Raw genomic sequence first — 20,754 nt, forward strand, 5'->3', positions numbered from 1 at the left:
CCTTGGACAGGGAACTAAGATTTCACATGCTGAGCAGCACAGACCAAAAAAAAAAAAAAAAAACCCTCTAAAACATCTTGCAATATCAAAGGGTAAGTATGAGGCAGGGAAAAGCCTAGAAACAGAAAACCCATTTTCCTGGTATAATGGCAATTGAGTGGGAATTGATCTTTGTCCAGAAGTCAGTGACCCATCTTTTCCCATCATGCAGCCCCACTTCCTTCTCACTACCAAAGTGGCACAGGCTACTCTTGTAACCTTTGTGCCCTCAGCACTCCCAAGATGCCAGAATGAAGGCAAAGTTTAGGCGTTAAATAGCCCCACATTCAAAGGAGAGACGCCAATAACTGAGTCCGGAAACTTTACTCAGGACTGACTTGTCTCTGCTCTACCAGCTCTCACACCAGCACCACACCTTTCCAGGCTATACGGCAGGACTGGGGGTGACAGGGGGGTCATGGGGCTCTGCGGGCGCAGGGAGGCAGTGCTCATAGTGAAGATCCTATTACCTCCCCAAAGTCCTTTTCTTCCCCTTGGTGAGGCGGAGGGAGATGCTCTAAGTATCCCCAGAAGCCAGGCAACCAAAGCCTTGAGAGAATCACCTGTCAGGGCACCCATATCCAGGATTTATGGTGCCACCCTCACTGCGTGGGGGCTATGGAATCTCAGAACTCCCGCTGATGAGCAGGTTGCTGGAGGAGTTTCTGGGAGGCATGGATCCACACCAGAGGAATTCTCTCTTAAATGAGCCCAAGACCCTTTGCTGCCCAGGGCATGTGGGAGGCAGGGTGTTGACAAAATGGTCTGAATTGTTTCCATAGTGACAAGGGCGTGGTGTGGCAAGACTGGGAAAAAAGATGGGTGCAGCCCTTTCACCACCTCAATCCCAAGGCATAGAGAAGGAGTGGAGGACTTTGGTGGGTCACATGGCTCCATAAGAAGGAGCACAGAGAAGAAGAAAGGCAGGAACTCTGAGGCCACCCTGTGTCTTGGACATGAACCTATTGGGAACACCAACAGGAAGCATAGCTGCCTCTCTCACAGAAAGTTCTGGGAGACAGCATGGGTAAGAGTAAAGCAAAACACCACCCCAAGAAAACAACAGGGGCCACTAATATTGTAGAGTCAGATTTAGTAAGAACAAGTCCAGAGGGCATGCCCCATCACTGACTGTTGTATCAAGCAGCTTCTGCCATCTCTCCAAGTCCACTTCCTTCCAACAGCAGAGAACCAGATCCAACAGATGCAGGGGAAAAGGGTGTCCTAGAAAGAGACATGCCTCTGTCCGTGACTTCTAAGAGGGGTGGGAAATTTGCAAGAACCATCCTCATGCCTTCCCTACTCCAAGTCCTCTGACCAACAGGCCTGGCTGATACTGGAGGCAGGGAAGGAGATGAGATATAAATTGGATCTGAGATTAGAAACGTAAACTGGACTGACTTTTAAAAATAGTAACTGACCAGAAATCTATGTGATCTGTCTCAGACTTAATTGAGGCAAGAGAAGAATGGGATTTGGCAGAGCATAGAGGGAAACTATGACTATTACTAGCCTGCTGGAGCTACCATAGCGAAGTACTGCAAACTGGGTGGCTTAGAACAACAGAAATACATTGTCTCACAGATTGAGGGGGCTAGAAATCCAAAATCAGTCTGTCCACTGGACCATGTTCCTTCTGAAGCTCATGGGAGAGAATTCTTCCTTGCTTCCTCTGGCTTTTGGCGTTTGCCCATTCCTTGGTTTGTAGATGCATCACTCTAGTCTTTGCTTCCATCATCTCATGGCCCTCTTCATTGCCCCCCTTCTGTGGATATCTGTCTGCCTAAATGTGCATTACCTTATGAGGACAGCAATCTTGTTGGATCAGGCCCCCTCTAATGACCTCACCTTAACTGTGTTACATCTGTGAAGACCCTATTTCTAAATAGGGTTATGCTTGCAAGTACCAGGTGTTTGGACTTCAACTTGTCTTTTATTGCAGACACAATTCAATCCACAGCACCCTGACTGGGGAAAAAAAATGTTTTTGTTTATACCCCATAATATAATCAAAGGTTTATACCAGCTATTACATTCATATTGTTTGATTAAAATCAGTCAAGCTTGCTTGCTTGAAAGCATTTTGTTCTTATACTTGTAATAATCTTCACTTTTAATGGTGATTAGTTGGTCTTTTTATCACTTTAGTTACCTTTGTTTGAAAGGATTTTTTGAGTGCATGAATCCATTAAAGTTTGCATTAGGCTAATTTGCATGCCACTTACCAGTTGAATTTTTCACACCCTGATATTAATATTAATATAGCAATTTAGTACAATAAGTGTTAAGAGCTAGTGATAAAATTGTCACCATGAAGCAGAGAGCAAAACTGAGACATAATACCTGGAGTTTGGACCTAGAATCTCCAGTGCTGTCCTAGAAGATTAAATAAATTCTAGATCAAAGGTAAAAGCTTTATCCTCTTAGGCTAGAAATGAATGCTAAGCATTCATGCTGGTAGCTTAAGCAACTGGAAACCAACTCAAGTCCATTTTTTATATGGATTTTAATTTTTTGTTGATTCCACAGAATAAATGGGAACCCAGTTTAAAGAACTTTATAAATAGACATGCTATAAATCTCAAACATCCTAGAAGCAGAGTTCTAAGACTATGATTTTTTCCAGTCCTCTGGTGTGGTAACATTCAAGCTTAACTAAATATTTCCTCTTTTTGGCAGTCTTTAGTAAAGCTCACTAAATTTTAGACTACATTGTTACTCTTTCTACAAAGGCCTAAACTCCCACAACCAACATTCCTTACAGTTAAAATTTAAGCCATTCTGTTTTTTCTCCTGAAGGGCACCCACAAGCTAAACAGAACCCATATCCCTTCCTACATTCTGATTCTAAGTAACAAGGATCTAACAGATCATGCTGGTCCATGCTGGGCACCAAATATCCTGAGGCTGGATTAATTGGATTCTGGATGGATGGCTGTCTCCAAGGTCACCTTCATTCTTTAGGGATACATTGTGTATGGAATCAATGAAGCATCTAGCTGTTAGCCAGATAAATGGTCTGCAGAATTATGGCTGTAACCATTTTATTTTATGAGCGTGAGACAGGCCACTGATACACTATTTGTCTTCTTGACAAGTTCTAGCTACAGCTTCAGCCTCACATGTCGAATATGTTAGTAGAGGTGTGTGTCACAATCAAGGGACTGCAAGGGAAGGAAGGTGCACTGAAAATCATGCTCACAGAGATTTATATAGAAAGATGTTCATCACAACATTATTTATAATTGCAAAAAATTGACAGAGCCTAAATGTCCAATAATAAAGCATGCACCTTCCATACGATAGAACAGTATGAGACCACTGACAAGCATCTTTTAAAAAGATTTTAAAGGACATAATAAAGTGAAAAATCAGGCTGCAATACTATGTATGCTCAGAGTTGTGTAAATTCTGTGTGTTCACATGCCCTTAGAAAGAATGATTGAGAGAACAAATCTCTGGAATTTGGAGTTATTTTTATTTTCTTGTTTATATCTTTATGCATTTCCATATTTTCTAGAATCAGCATGCATTTTTTAATCTTTTTTCTCTTTATTCCAATCATGAAAGTAGCACAAGCTTATTGAAAATGTTTAGAAAATATAGTACAAATAATTTATACTTAATATTTTCATATTGATCTGTTCTTATGCTCACACATTTGCTGCTATTATTCACTAAATACATTACTCAGCATGAATTTTTATATATAATCAGTCATGAAAATTGTTCTTAAAATATTCTTTTCAACTTAACTAGAAAAAACAGATAACTGATTCTGCTTGTACAGAAAACTGATAGCAAATTGGCCTTGGAGGTCAGACAGCTCGTCTGGTCTAGATTTGCACACATGGTAGTCTTCAGCTAGACTGGACATGTGAGCCTCACTCGGATGCATTCATTCATTCATAAGCATTGTCTGAACACCTGCCAAGTCACAAAGGTTAGACCTATAATTGTGCAAAGATTTTGGAGGTACTTATAGTACTCTGTGGAGATTTTAAAGGTGTATTTAAATCAGCATTATATAATATAGAAAGGTATTTTAAAATTATAAGTAAGGATAAGATCTTCAGGAAATTAAAAAAAACTGAACGGTCAATAAAATAAAATAAAATAAAATCTAAATTCAAAAGTTTTATTACAGTTGGAGACACTGAACAGCTGTTTGAACTTGAACAAAGACTGTTTCCTCATTGTAAAAACAGGAAAATACCAGCCACTCGCTATTTGTTCTGAGAATAGGCTAGAACATATAATACACACAACTACTAAAGAGCCTAGAATGAAATGTGCATTCAACTACTCAAATACTATTATTATTATTATTATTTAACACCAGTGGATAAGAGTGGCTGGACTTCTCCCTTTATTTCCTGTTGTATGAGACTCTTCTTCATCTATTGCCATTCTTTCCACTGAATTGTGATTCATTAAAGAGCCCATGGGCTTACTTAAATTGTTCAGGGGAGAGAAATGGGTAGAGTGCTCCAACTAAGCATTCAGACTAAACTGATGAAATGTGCTTGTTCACTGTGCTCATGAAGGCATGACCACAGTGAGCAACATCAGCAGTAAAGGTTTTTTAAGTTCTTTTCAGAATGAATTATCCTTCATACCATATAAATGGAGATGGCTCAATGTTTGAAGTTAAAAACCTAACAATCTGTGATATCAAAAGCAATGTGGACAGAAGACCCATGATTAGAAAGTGAAGAGGAAATTAGACTGGGCAGCTGGAAATACCCTCCAAGATTATTTGCTTGATACCACCCTACCAGTATGCAGTGACAAAGTAGATTTTGAAAAAGGCTACATTTTTACCTAAAATATGACCCTTAATGTGAGGGGAAAGCCATACCACAGTTCCAGTTCATGAGGTGAGATTCTGTTGTCCTTTATGAATCTGTATTTGTAGTAACACTAGGGTATAGAGCACACCCTAACTGAAGCATTTCCATTTTGGTTATGTTAGGTAGTTAGAATAGGGAAAAGGAGTCCAGAATGGCGGTGGCTAAAAGATAAGGAAGGGAAAAGCCCGCCAAAATAGAAGAAAGGAAGGTCCGAGGACCGGAGTGAGGACCTCAGGTAGAACAAACAACACTTTTGGCTAACCCAATTTACATAGGGCAGGCCGGGGAGGGGGAAAGCGTATAAAAAGAGAAGCCAAAGGGCTCTCGCTCTCCCAGACGCGCTGGGGCACTCTTCTCTTCGTGTCTTTGGGTCGGCATGCCCTCACGCCTTGAAAATGGATTTACCTGTTATTATCTAAATAAAATAGAGCTGTAACACAGAGCTGTAACACTGATTTATCTAAGAGCTGTAACACGGTCCATTCGAGACCTAAGAGCTATAACACGGTCTGTCCAAGACCCGAGAGCTGTGACATGCCGAGGGCTTTAATGTCCCTCACTCCAGATCTTTGTTGTGAAGAGACAAAACCGAGGAGTATACTCGCTTGACGGTTATAACAACTGAAGACTAACTGTTCCTTTAGGGCATGTCTCCCCTTCTACTGAAAGGCAATGGTTCACACTGATACATCTTTGCCATTGTCAAAAACACTGCTCACCATTGTTGCTGGCTCTCCATCTCCCAGGGACCTGGTAGGAACATACTTCTTAGCCCCCACCGGTTGGGGTGCCATGTAATTGATTTTGACAAATAAAATGTGACCTGAAGTATGTGTGTAGCTTCTGGACAAAACTAGGAATTGCTGGCATGAAGACCTCCCAACACTCCTTTGTGGCACATTTGAAATGGTAGCTCCTCTATCAGCCTGATTTACTAACATGAGCAGAGTCCTCTATATGCCATCAAACTTCTGTGGGTATATGGCTTGAGCGAAATATAAACCTTTCCGAAATGTGGGAGTGGTATACTTGTTACATTGTTACTTAGCCTACCTGTCCTATCCTAACTGTAACAGATGACATGATGACATAGGGAGCTGATCTCTTTCACTTGCCCAGATTGCATCTAGAACACCCAGTTTCCTATGGGCATTACTGAGTAAATAGAAATTGCTTTTGGTCTGAACAGAGCCTATAATCACTAGTATAATTGGAAAAAAAAATATGGAACAAATTAAAATTAGTGAAGAAGGAGTGATTATGCTTAGTTCTTAAATACATTCATAACTGCATCCCTCATTTTATAGGGGAATGGATTAGTGGAAAATTAAAGTTAAAAGAAAATAAATCCTTCCACAAAGAGTTTACTGGCTAGGACTATAAAGAAATGTAAATGCAAATGCAAAAATGGTGAACACACTTTTAACAATCTCTTTATTATATTTGGGAAATTTTTTAGAATCTTAGAAACATTTCTTATTTTAAAAAGCATTTCAAAGTTAATTAAATCTACTTCATATTTCTTGATTACCAAATCATTCTTATTATGTTTCATGCCAATGCTTATCAAAACTGCTTTCTAAAGAACATCAGGCATTTGCTAATGATGCAAATGTACCAAATGGATTTTTTTATTCTAATTTCTAATGCTTGGTTATAACACAATCTAGCTAGTATACTGTAGCAGGTAGTATTTACAGCTCCTCCCCCACCAATTTATTCAACTTCCGGCCAATGGCCAGTATTTCAGAAGACATTGGTACCAGTCCCAACACTAGACCCAAGAAGTAAACTACAACTGGTTTAAGTCCATCTACAGGGTTGCATTTCCCTCCCAGGTGGTTTGGACATGTACAGGTGATGCAAATCTGATGAATGGGAGATGAGGAGCATCTTCTGGAGGGCTTCTTAGAAGGTGTTTCTCCCTCCAAAAGAGTTCACAGGAAGGATGGTCTCTTCTGAATGTTGCCATGTCTGAATGTGATGCTTGAAACTGCTGCAGCCATCCTGCCACCATGCGGAGGTTTACATTTGTGGTCCAAGCCAACATATGGAAGAGACTCCACTAGAGACAGAGAAAGAACCCTTTGTGGACCCTTGTGAAATCATTGATCCACTGATTTACCCAATTCTGGAGTATCCATGTTTCTGGTCTTCCTGTTATAACAGTTTCTCTATAGCATAGCCTATTTTTGGTTGTTGCTCTGCTATGTGCCAAAGGTATCCTGATTCAGAAATTAGTCAAGTTCTTGATGTTTGTACCTTCATGATGTTAGTAGATTGGTAATATATTTTTTCTTTTAAATGACGATAAATTTTTTTTTAATGGAGAATTATATCTCTTGGTTGATGATACTAAACTTGCATGTGGCAAAGGAAGATGAATCCTCAGAAATGGAAACTCATAAGGCAACAATTTAAGCATATAACGAATTTCATCATTTTTGAGAAAACTGAAGTTGCCTCTAAAGCTTTCCAACCAGCCAATAATTAATTGTAGGCCTCCTGAGCACTCAGCAGTATGTTTAATTCTATGAGGTCAAAGGGAAACCCAAAGCTTACTAAGCCACTACTGGGCGCCAGAATCATGATAGTTTATTAGGCTTCACAGCCACCTAAGACATAGGTATTATTGGCCTCATTTAGAGATGAGGAGACTAAAGATCAGAGGCCAGAATTACTTGCCAAAAGTCTATACCTTGTAGAAAGCAGAGACAGACTTCAAACCTGGCCAGTCTAACTCAAGGACTCAAGGACCAATGGTACTGTAACAATGTTAAATGTGTTGATCTTTATAACTACACTGTGGTTATTGTAGAGATAATAATAGAGATGGCTGCAAATTTTTTACTCTCTCCCATTAAGATGTGGGCTCTACAATTGTCCATCAATGGATGAATGAATGAACAAAGCATATATATACATACAAGAGAGTATTATTCATCTTTTAAAAAGAAGGAAATTCTGACATATGCTGGCTTAACTTTGAAGACATTATGCTAAGTGAAGTAAATATTGTATGATTCTGCTTATATGAATCACCTCAAACAGTCAAATTCATTGAAACCAGGATGAGAGCATATCAGAAAAACAAACAACAATAAGAAAAAAAGCTGGATTCTATTAAATTATTAACAAGAATCATTTAGGACTCTTTGACTACACTTAAGGGCTGATGGTCACTGATCATTCCACACAGAACGTTAGTCATCACAGTCCTGATTCTTTCTTGTGACTCTAGGCACAAATCCCTTTCCTTGTCATTTCTAGCCCCTAGAGATTGTCTGCTTTCCTTGGCACATGGTTCTCTTCCACCATATTTGAACCTAGAAATTTCATCACTCCTACCTCTGCTTCTGTCATCACGTCTTCCTCCTTCTCTCTTTTCTCTTCCCACTTTCTCTTATCAGAACCTTTGTGATTACACTGATCCCACCCAGATAGTCCAGGGTCATCTCTCTATTTCATCATCCTTAATTTAATAACATCAGCAAAGTCCCTTTGTGCATGTAAGGTCACACAGTCACAGGTTCTGGAGATCAGGACATAGACATCTTTGGGGAGACATGACTCTGTCTGCCTTATCTGGTGTACTCCAAACATCATTAGCCATAAGAGATTCAGAGTTCTCCATAAACTTGGAAGCTTTTTTTTTAATTAAAGAGAAATCATTTCACAAAGTAGAAGACCAATATCATTCCTAGAAATAGTAAGGATATCATGTCTTCTTTGTTTCTGACCCCATAACATGGGACCAGAGATGTTGGAACCTTCCAAAATACTCACATTTGAATATAATCAGGACTGTCCTTATCTCATACTTAAGTTTCTGTATGCATTCTGCCTTATTCTCTATCTCCACAGATGAGCTCTATCACATAATAGAAAACATGACAGCCAGATTTTAAGGAGATAATGACTGAATAAATCTTGGTTCTCTGAGTCTCAAGTTAAAACCCCCAGGAAGACTCTCCTTAATCTTGCTTCTGTAAGATGGTTATGTGTAGACCAATTAACTGTGATCAGAAGGCAAGGTCATGCAGAATAAAGCAGCTTGTACACTAGCCCTCTGGAAGAAAGAGAGACGGAGGGAGGTATTACCATACCTAATACAATGGTACAATGTCTGAGCAAAGCTTCAAAATTTCCATTGAGTTACGAGAATGTGAGGTCTTGAATCAGAGTAATAATAATTCCCTCAGAAAGTGGAGACACAGTTACAGCAATAAGAAATCTACTAACAGTGGTTCCCAAACCTAACAATCATCAAAACCATTTAGAGAGCTTTTTAAAAAGATTGATTCCCAAGTCCCACCCAGAGTTACTACATTAGAATCTCCAGAACAGATAAAAGCACACACTCAATTAGAAACCCAGTCAGGAAAACTGTTTCAGATCTAGGCTGAGGCAGACAATTTATTATATAACAGGAATCATACTCCCTACCTGCTCTGAGTCATTGGACACTGGCGCTAATCCAAACCCTATCCCTCACCCACTCTCTCACACCCACTTCAAGGCTTCCACAGCTTTCCTAGCCTTTTGCCAGTAAGATCATGTAGCAATAAGATCACATGGCCAGCATTTTCTGAAAGTTGGTTCCTTCAAGCATTGTGCTCAGTCAGGTCCTCCACCTTGGCTGGCCCTGCTGGCTGAGTCTAGCTTTAATCTTAGGAATCTCGAAAATTCATACCCAGTGGTCAAGGGAAATATTTCATTTCTACCTATCACCTCTAGAATGTTTATGGCTCTAAAATAGCAAGGAATGGAGGAAAAATAAGGAGAGAAAAATGGTAGAGAGTAAAATGATAGGCTGGGATGAAAGAAGAATGTGCCATGTCAAAGAGTAGGCAATTTATCCTCCAACTCAAAAGTTGGTGCCAAGGTCACCTGTACCAAAATTGACTCAAGTTGTGCTACTCAAAATGCTTACCTGTGAATTATCTGTTATGGTCTCCAGAAAGACAATGGGCTAGCATCAAAATGCAAATCATCAAACTGCTTCCTTTATCCATAAAGTCTTGCTACCAAAAAAAAAAAAAAAAAGATAGGATAAAGTAAGCAGTGTAATTAGTACTAAGGTTTACATGCATTCTGTCACAGGCCCCTTGTCCCATGAAAACCAGCAAGACTCAGTTCTCAGGAGACACTTCAAGCATACTTTACCTAGGATACTTGTTTAAGTAACAACAACAACAATAAAAATATACTGAATATTTACTATATGCTTCAGTGTCATGTATAAAGAGATATTATAAATTTTATTAGTAGTCTAATAAAATTGATGGTGACATACATGAGGAAAGGAGCTAAGCTAAAAGTCTTCTTAGTAAACTTCAAAATAAATAGCAGAGAGCTATTGATACAGCAAGTGATACACTTACTTGAATAGAAGTAAAAGCATAAGGGAAATAAAGAAAATGGATTAGAAGGGGATTAGAAATATAAAAGTATAAGTCATCTACCAGCAACACAAAAAAACATGTAAGTAAATAATTTCCCTAAGAGAATTAAGCCCAATTTTCTTTTTTGAATTATTCATCCACTAATTCATTTTAGTATTTATTCATTCAATTGAGAGTTTACTAAAAGCATTATTAGGGACAAGCATTCTTCTTATTCTCATGGAACATAAATTATTATGGAAGAAACAAACAATAAATTATTAATTACTAGTAAGTAAGTTACAGTATTACAAACCGCAATGAGAACCAAAGAGGTGGAAGAAGTCACAGCATGTGAAGTCTGAGGGAGAGCAGAGCAGATGTGGAGAACAGCCCAAGTGAAGACCCTGAACTGAGAAAGGGTCGGGGAGCTTTCCGAGAAGGGAGGCTAATTTAACTTCTGCTTTCAAGCAGGTTGGAGGCCAATATGCTGTTAAAACAAAAAGAAAAGCCAGACATATTTTTTAAGTGTATCTATTAAGGTGTAAAAGGCTATAGAAGCAACAAGGACTAAAGGGAATAACATTTCAGAGAAGGAGCTTTCAAGAGGTGAGCTGGTGATTTGCCTCTGCCCCTGGGGACACATGCTGATCCTTAGCATCTACTAGAGACCAAGGATCGGGCCAAAGACAGGCAGGGGGCCAACGCTGGGGTGCAGAGAAACCAGCGGGATCATTTGGTTGTGCAGATTGGAGCGATAAATGGAGAAGTAAATGGCTTGAGGCACTTGGCCACTTTCTCCCTCAAAATACTGACATTCCAGAGATGTAGAACAGGAGGCTAAAACATTAAGCTGAGTCTTGGAAACGCAGAGGGATTTCTTGCAGTCTCCCAGTGCTTGGGAGCACAAGATCTGGGAAGAAAAGACCAAGGAGGAATCAGGAACCCTTGAGGAAGTGATGAGATGACCCTGGCAACTTCTTAACACATTTTATAGGGGAGCAGGTACGTATATGGAGTTTCCCTGGTAGCTCAGCTGGTGAAGAAGCTGCTTACAATGCAGGAGACCTGGAGTTAGATCCCTGGATTGGGAAGATCCCCCGGAGAAGGGATAGGCCACCCACTCCAGTGTTCTTGGGCTTCCATGGTGGCTCAGACAGTAAAGAATCCACCTACAGTGAGGGAGACCTGGGTTCAATCCCTGGGTTGGGAAGATCCCCTGGAGGAGGGCATGGCAACCCACTCCAGTATTCGTGCCTGGAGAATCCCCATGGACAGAGGAGCCTGGCGGGCTACAGTCCCTGGAGTCACAAAGAGTGAGACAACTGAGAGATTAAGCCTAGCACAGCACATGCACCTATGTGGGAATATCAGCACTTCTAGAGGCTGAAAATCCAGGCTGGTTCCTGGAAAAGAGTCACAGACGAGGTAAGGGAAAGCCAGCAGAACTTTTGGCAGTCTTGTAGACTAGGAGTGACAAAAATGGAGGTTTATGGGCTTCAGCACAGAGTAAGTCTCTCCCTCAAGGCATCTGCCGGCTGACACTTCATAGGGTGGCAGGCTAAAGAGCTAAGTCAAAAAGCTCTCATGTGTGTGCGCTCAGTGCTGTCTGACTCTTTTGCAACCCCATGGACTGTAGCCCACCAGGCTTCTCTTCCCATGGGATTTTCCAGGCAAGAATACTGGGGTGGTTTGCCATTTCCTCCTCCAGGGGATCTTCCTGACCCAGGGATCAAACCCGCATCTCCTGCCTTGGCAGATGGATTCTTTGCCACTGAGCCACCTGGGAAGACCATGCAAGCCTCTCAAAATGGCCTAAAATTGGATTGAGGTGATGGCTGCACAACTCTGTAAATATACTAAATTCCACTGTACATTTAACATGGGTGAATTTTATAGCTTAAAAAAGCTGTTAAATAAAAAGCTGTCAAAATCAAAGTGGAAGTTTCATACCATGTCTCTCCACTAAGGAGATACAAGTCCACAAGACTCATTGAAAAAGTCCCAAAGGACCAAGTCCTAAGAACGAGGGTGACCTGGGGGTAAACCACAGTCCAACCTCAATCAAGCTTAGCAATGAGTGAATTAAAGCCATCAGTTCTGCCCTCTATCTCTTTAACAAAGAAAAGAGAGAAAGTTCTCTGATGAGTGATAACATCAACTGGAACCTCTAAGTATTTTAAAATATATATACTGTCTGATACTTAACAAAAATTACTAGACAAGATCATATAAGGGTTATACAATCAATAACCAACAGGAAAAATAGACAATAAATATAGACTCTAATGTGACCCAGATATTGAAGTTAGGACATGGGGCACTTAAATAAGTATGATTATTATATTCAAGAAAATATTTTTAAAATAGACAAATAAGGCCAATGTAGCTGGACCATACAAGAGAATAAAATATAAGATTGAAGATATAAGCAGGGGCTGCTCATGCAGGCCCTTTTAGGCTATGGTGGAAAGTCGTAATTCTATTCTGAGTTATAGTTTTAAGTAAGAGAGTAAAATAACTCAATTTGCATTTAAAAAAGAAGAATCAAGGAAATCATCTAAGCCATAACTCTAACCCAGCTGAGAGATGATGGTAGCTTGGACTGGAATTGTTGTATAAGATATGAAGAGAAGGGAATAGATTCAAGATATATTTTGGAGGTAGATGCTACAGGACTTGCTGGTGGTTTGAATGTAATTGGTCAGAGAAAAAAAGATAGTAAAGACTCTCAGGTTTCTGACTTGAGCAAGATGGGGTAGAATGATAGTAGAATAAGTTAGGGAGCTGAGGGAAGTTGGGAGGCCTTCCTAAGATTACTAACTCAGTAGCAAAAGAACAACTAGAATCCAAGTATCCTGATTCTTACTCCAGTACTTTCTACCACACTAAGCTAACTTTTCTCTAGGAATTATTTTCAGTAGTATGATGTCTGTCTGTTTTACATAGACTGAGAAAAAACATTTTGTGTTTAGAAGTCCAGTTTCCAGGTAGTCAAATATCAATTTTGAGGCTTTAAACATAGGTGACAAATGCCAATGCTTTCAGAGGCAGGACGTAAGATGGGTAAAGATCAGGCTTTTTGCTAATAGAGAATATGGGGTGGGGGATCTTTTGATGAACCAGCAGCATATGCACCATCTACAGCCATTCAAATACAATTTTTAAAATATTTTAATTACTCTCCTGCCAATTAAAACATATTTAAATGCAGTTTACCAACTCCTGCTAATTAGACGCAAATGTGTTTGGAAACACCTTTGCTTTTGAACATGAGCAAAAAGATAGAAGAGCTCAGTTCAAGGACTTTACTCTCGTTTAGCTACTTATTGGAAATGGCAACAAGCTCCTAGATGCATGATGTTTATATGTGAAATAGAAGTCTAAAGTTTATTCTGTAAACAAATAACTGAAAGAATAAGCCAATCATGATAATGTATTGTGATCCAGCAATTATGATTCTTCTAATCTTTTACAACAAAAATTCAAATAAATTAACTGGATTATCTTGCCTGATGCACTTATTGTTCCCTTGAGATATGATGCCAGGAAACTTCAACCTCATCACCTAGGAACAGAAAACAGAAAGAGGGAGAAAAGCATGTTTACAAAATAGAAGCTGCCAGTGACATACTAACATATGGGAATTCAATAAGAAAAAAGTGGGGAAAAATTGTGACATAGGAACCCTAGTTTATGTCTATTTCATGAAATTTCTTAAAGTTTTAAGAAAATGTTTAATTTTTATGTTTCAACTGGGAAGGCATTCAGCTGAAATATTTCTTGCCAGTTTTATAATTTCTAAAGTCATTAATATAGAACCACATTTGGCAGAATATCAGTGTAGTGTGCTTTTTGACAAAATGCCTGAATGTCTTTTACATGCTTATTTTTTGAAAATGTATTCAATGGAAAAAAAAAGAAAATGTATTCATTGAAAGGACAAAAATTCAATTCATTATCTAATACACAAAGCAAAATAATCCAATACCAATGAAATAGCTTGAAGAAGTAAGATCCACAGGATTGTCATTATCAAGTTAATATTTTAGAATTTTTATTTCACTTTGCATCTGTTTTTCCATAACCTGTTATCTTTTAGGGGAGAGAGGATCTCTCAAGATACCTGTTGTGACTTGATTAATTTATTTCCTTCCACTCCATAATAAAATTGGGCTATTTGATCTATTTCTTTTGCCATTTTGCTATAAACAAAGTAGTTTATATTTTATATAGCTTTAATATAACTATATAAACATAGCTATTTCCCTTCATTGGCTTCCAAAAATGTATGAATGCACATCAAAAGTAGTGTTGTGCATGTAGAAAATCAAATGCTGTCTTTCGAACAGTTTGTAGTTTTTGAAAAGTAGGCTTTTAAGTGATGACAATCTTAATGTGAGCCTACACTGCAATGATTGCTAGCATTATTTCTATTTCTGCCATTGATAATAACAATACTTTATTCTAGTCAAATTTACTTTATTCTAGTCAAATTGATGAATAATTGTAAGATTATTCATCAAATAAACAACTTTAATATAATAAACATATAACAATGATAAAATATATGCATATGTTTTAAAACATACATATGTATTTGTGCTTAAAACAGTATTAACCAGATAGTCATGAACCAGAAAGAGAATTACATTGGATTAAGACCCCAGACCTATTGAATTTCAGGGTGTTAGGAGACCAAACATCTACATCAATTTCTAGGTAGCTCGTTAGAAACTATAATGGCACATTGGTTTTTGTTTGTTTGTTTATTTAGTTGCTAAGCCACGTATGACTCTTTTGTGACCCCCATGGACTGTGGCAGGCCAGGCTCCTCTGTCCATGGGATTTTCCAGGCAAGAATATGGCAGCGGGTTGCCATTTCCTTCTCCAAGGGATCTTCGCAATCCAGAGATCAAACCCATATCTCCTACATTGACAGGCGAATTCTTTACCACTGAGCCAATAAGGAAGCTCACATAATGTCACATATTTTAGACAACCAGGGTCAGTTTTGTGACATAAATTCAGAGATGGGGCTTCTTGTCTGAACAAAGTCTTTTAAGCCCATTCTATATGGACAAAGTAGTAGCAGCATTTGAGACCACAAACTTGGGTCAAGCTATCTGTTGGCTTACAAAATGTGTCTTTGATATTCTCCCAGCATCATAGACCCTTGTTAAAATACCAAAATGAAGTCTGGTTCTGCAATGAGAAACCAACATATTGGACAAAGCCAACTTAAAAATACTAACACAGAAATATGCATGTGGCAAGGGAAAAAGAAAATGCATACAAGGGCACACACACATACATCCTACACAAAATAAACTTGCAAATAAAAATTTTGAAAGCACCTAAGAATAATAAACATCATTAAGCTCAAAAAAACAGAAGAAATTATTCTAAAATAATGGCATATATTAAAACAGTCTTCTAAGGACTTTAAAATCTCCATAAAGAGGAGTGGAGTGATGGGGAGAATAATATTAATAATAAAGCCAACAACAAAACGATAGCAGTTAAAATGAATTGAGTACTTCTGCCACTATTCTCAAGTGGACTGATTCATTTACTATAACAAATCAATGAGTAAAATAAAGGAGAAAATTGCAAATTTTTACCTGACTCCCATTCATCAAAATCAATGCTTAACTTCTCAACCTCTTAACTTTGGAATCAGCAGACACCTCATAAGAAAACAAATGGTGCCAAATGCTGAACATTTGTCTGTGAGCTTCTTCTTTCTCCCCTGAATCTTGCTCTCATCTCTATAACGCAAAATCAATCATTTTGAAACAAAAACCAGGAAGACAGGACTCAAGAGTAACGAGAGCAAGAAGAAAACAAATCACAAAAATGAAAAGTACAATCACTGTAATATGAAGAGACAAAATAAGGATCTAACTGATGAGATAACTGGTTAATTGGAGGATTATTCTTTTGTGCTCAATCATGTCTGACTCCTTGAGACCCCATGGACTACAGCCCTCCAGGCTCCTCTGTCTATGGAATTTTCCAGGCAAGAATACTGGAGTGGGTTGCCATTTCCTACTCCAAGGGATCTTCCTGACCCAGGGATCAAAGCCACATCTCTCGCACCTCCTGCATTGGCAGGTGGATTCTTCACCACTTCACCACCTGGAAAGTCCAAATTGGAGGATAGTGGTTAAGAATTTACCTGGAACCAGTGCAGCAATGGAGACACAGACATAATAGAGAACAGACTTATGGACCCAGGGTGGGATGTACGGAGAGAGTGACATGGAAACTTACATTACCATACATAAAATAGACAGTCAATGGGAATTTTCTGTATGACTCAGGGAACTCAAACCCGGGCTCTGTAACAGACTAGGGTGGTGGGATGGGCAGGGAGACAGGAGGGAGGTTCAAGGAGGAGGGGACATATGCATACCTATGGCTGATTCACATTGATGCTTGGCAGAAAGCAACACAGTTCTGTAAAGCAATTATCCTGCAGTTAAAAAATAAATAATTTTAAAATTAAAAAAGAATTTACCTGGAAGAAAATGTAGAACATAAGCAAAAATAAAAATATAGAAGATAAGAGAGAATAGATAAGAAGCTCCAACATCTGCCTGACCATTGTTCCACAATTTAAGACCAGAGATTTTTAAATTAAAAGACTAATGATTTTCCCAAATTAAAGGAAGTCAGAAATTATCAGAAAGAAAACTCTTGGTGCACAACAGAACAAATCATATCAAGCCTACACCTATGAGTTTGATTACATTAAGAGGGACATTTCCATAGCACTTCACTGAGTGTCTCACATATAGGGGTTCTGCTTCTAACAATGGCAATGAGGACCCTGGGAAATCTAGATAACTTGTTAACAAAATTTATGTGAAAGCATCAGAGAGCTACCACGAAAATGAGGATCTGTGGTAGCAAGATCTAGGCAGAGGGGAGAGGCATAGAAACTGGCTCTTTCATTGAGATAATTGCCAACTCTGAAAATGGCAGCTGAGGGTTGAGAAATTGAGCAGAACTATAGAGCAATCTGTGGTGTTACTGCAGTTGAGCTCAAGGATCACACAAAAAGACGGGAGCTACTAAATATGCCAGGCATTTGATTGAGCCTATGAAGAGCGGCACACTAAGAATAATGCTGTATTAGACCACATGTAGGTTCATCATGGTTAAACTGCTGAAAACTAAAGACAGAAAAGAATCTTTAATGTTATTATAAAATGAAAAAAAAAAAACTTCAAAAGAATAGAAATTAACCTTTCAGCTTACTTCTAAACAGAAATAATGGAAGCCAAAGATAATAGAATTGTAAAGGGATGGAAAGAAAACATCTATTAATATACAATAAAAATACCTTTTGAAAATGAAAATGATGTAAATATATTTTCTAAGAAACACAGAATTTATCACTGGCAGACCTACAAAAAAATGACAAAACTCTTCTTTAGATAGAAGGAAAATGATTGAGGGGAAAAGAATAATACGTGGGTAAGTGAATAGAGAGTGAACATAATCAGGATGTGTGAGGACTGAACAAAAATGAAGAGAAAATAAATGAAAACAACATTACATAATTGGAGAAAAGAATAAATAAGGTTTAAATGTTCTAAAATCCTTGCATTGTCTAGAAAGTGATGTGTGAGGGCTTAGTCACTCAGTCGTGTCCAACTTTTTGGGACCCCAAGGGCTGTAGTCTACCAGGCTTCTCTGTCCATGGGGATTCTCCAGGCAAGAATACTAGAGTGGGTTTCCATACCCTCCTCCAGGGGATCTTCCCAACCCAGGGATCGAACCTAGGTCTCCCACATTGCAGGAGGATTTTTTAACAACTGAGCCACCAGGGAAGCCCAAGAATACTGGAGTGGGTAACATATTCCTTCTCCAGAGGATCTTCCCGAGCCAGGAATCAAACCAGGGTCTCCTGCATTGCAGATGGATTCTTGACCAGCTGAACTACAGGGAAGCCCAAGTAATTGGAGAAAGGATAAATAAGATTTAAATGTTCTAAGGTCCTTGCATTGTCTAGAAAGTGGTAAATGTGTTTAATAACTTAAGGATGCAGATTGTAATCTCTAAACCCATAATGACTAAATAATAGTAAAATAATAATAGTAATATAATATTTATTAATTAATAATAATAGTAAAATAATATTTTACTAAATAATAGTAAAAACATACAACTAACAAGGTAATAAGTGATAATTAAAAGTATAATTATGATTATATAAGTATAATATGATTAAATAAAATGTTATGATTTAAAATATAATTTGAAAGAAGTCAAAAGGAGCAAAATAAAATTTTATTTTGTAAATATTACTGTGGTGATCATTTTAGGAGATTACAACTAGGTCACACAAGAATGGACACTGTTGAAGCCCTTGGTATAAGCTGCCTAACCTTGGTGATGCTATTTAAATACAATATGAGATTGACTTGAAAAGAAACCTGTAAAACAAAGGAATCTGAAAAACAAAAAATCTTGAAAATGCAAGACTCCTTAATGAAGGTTTTCATGACATAGGTACAGCACAAATACAGCACTTTAACATTTAAAAAGAACTTTCTTATTATATGTTGTTTTTTTAATACTGAAAATAATTCTGCAGAAGTGCTATGACAGATATTGCCATTGGTAATGTGTCCCAAACCCATCAGTTAATAATCTATATGAAAGTTAAAGTCACTCAGTCATTTCCGATGCTTTGCGACCCCATGGACTGTACAGTCCATGGAACTCTCCAGGCCAAAATACTGGAGTGGGTAGCCGTTCCCTTCTCTAGGGGATCTTCCCAACCCAGGGATTGAACCCAAGTCCCCCACACTGCAGGCAGACTTTACCAGCTGAGCCTCCAAGGACACCCAAGAATACTGGAGTGGGTAGCCTATCCCTTCTCCAGGGGATCTTCCTGATCCAGGAATCAAACCAGGGTCTCCTGCATTGCAGGTGGATTCTACACCAGTGAGCTGCCAGGGAAGTATAATAATCTATATAGTTGAGACCAAAACAGGTCTTGTAAATACACAGATAGATAGATAGATAGATAGATCAATACTAGCCCTTTATAAATGAGTGTTGCTGAAGTTTTACTCTCATCCTTGTGCTTAAGTTTTATATTACAAAAAAGAAACAATAAGAACCATGTAATGGTTTTAACCACGTAATGGCCGTACTATCCTTAAAGTCAGATGGTTTCTTTTCCATATGCACAAATAAGTTCCAAGTGCTGATGAGTTTAGACAAAATGTCATGGGTAATTTTCATCTCTAACATAATAAAAGTGATTGTATTACTCCTACTCAGCACTGGAATAAAAATTGCAGTGCTCCAGGAAAGGAAAATATGATAACATATCTAATGATTCTGGTGGAGAGGATATATGTCCCCAGAGATTTTTTTACTTTGAGCAGGACTTTTACAAGGGCTCATCCTTCCTTTCTGCCTCAACTATACAGACTGGCATCCTTTCACAGCCAAAGTCTATATTCTTAGCACTGAAAACCTTCTTTCCACATATATTTTTTGTTTGTTTCTTTGAAGGGAATTTGATACAGCTCATGACAATTCTTCCATGACAACAAATTTGTTTCCATCCAGTTCTGTAAGGTCAATTTGGTTTTCAAACATACTACCTCATGTATTCCCAGCATGCAAAATCTCTCTGTTATTTTAAACTCCAATCTGCTGCAGGCTCAGAGAGTGCTGTGGGGTGTCTGTAATTCATGTTTATTTTTAGAGTTATATGGCTTTCATTAGAAATCACAAATCTGTCTTAAACCCAGTTTAGACTTATGTTCTGACAGAAGAATGCTCTTGCCAGGAGAGATTCAATGAGCATGCTTTGAAAAATAATCAAAGGAATTATTCCTGGGGAGATATGATGATGGTGGAAAATGTTCATTGGTATCCTTCTTATAGGATTAAAAGCATCCTTCTAGGTAATTGATTCATACTACCAAAGAATATCAGGTGAGGGTTTCATTAAAGATAGAGATTATGTCTTAAAAAAAAAAAACAACAACATGTCTCCATAAAGCAAGATGAAGAGATATTTGAAAGAAAGCATGTTTGAAGAGGGAGGAACTAGCCTTATAAGTGTTTACCAGATCCCAAGTAATTTCTGCACCATAACAAGTAAGTATTGTTAGCAGCTCCATTTTAGAGTTAACAAAACTGAGCAAATAAAGAGCAGAGCCAAGATGTGAATCCAAAACTGTTTAAATTCCAAAAGCATTGCTTTCTCCAGCTTTTTGTACTGTAGTGCACGTGTTGAATAAGAGTATGATCTTGCTCATAGTGGTAGTCTGCCTTAATGCTCCCAAATTTTCACCACTTCCTGTACAACCACTCTTTGCCATGTGGCTCTCAGCTTTTTACTACTTCCTGCATATAGTATTTATTTATTTATTTTTGTCTGCTCTGGGTCTTCATTGCTTTGCCTGGGCTTTCTCTAATTGCAGCAAGGAGGGGCTACTCTC

Source organism: Cervus canadensis, chromosome 16 (assembly GCF_019320065.1).
Source record: "Cervus canadensis isolate Bull #8, Minnesota chromosome 16, ASM1932006v1, whole genome shotgun sequence".
In the NCBI taxonomy this organism is placed as follows: Eukaryota; Metazoa; Chordata; class Mammalia; order Artiodactyla; family Cervidae; genus Cervus; species Cervus canadensis.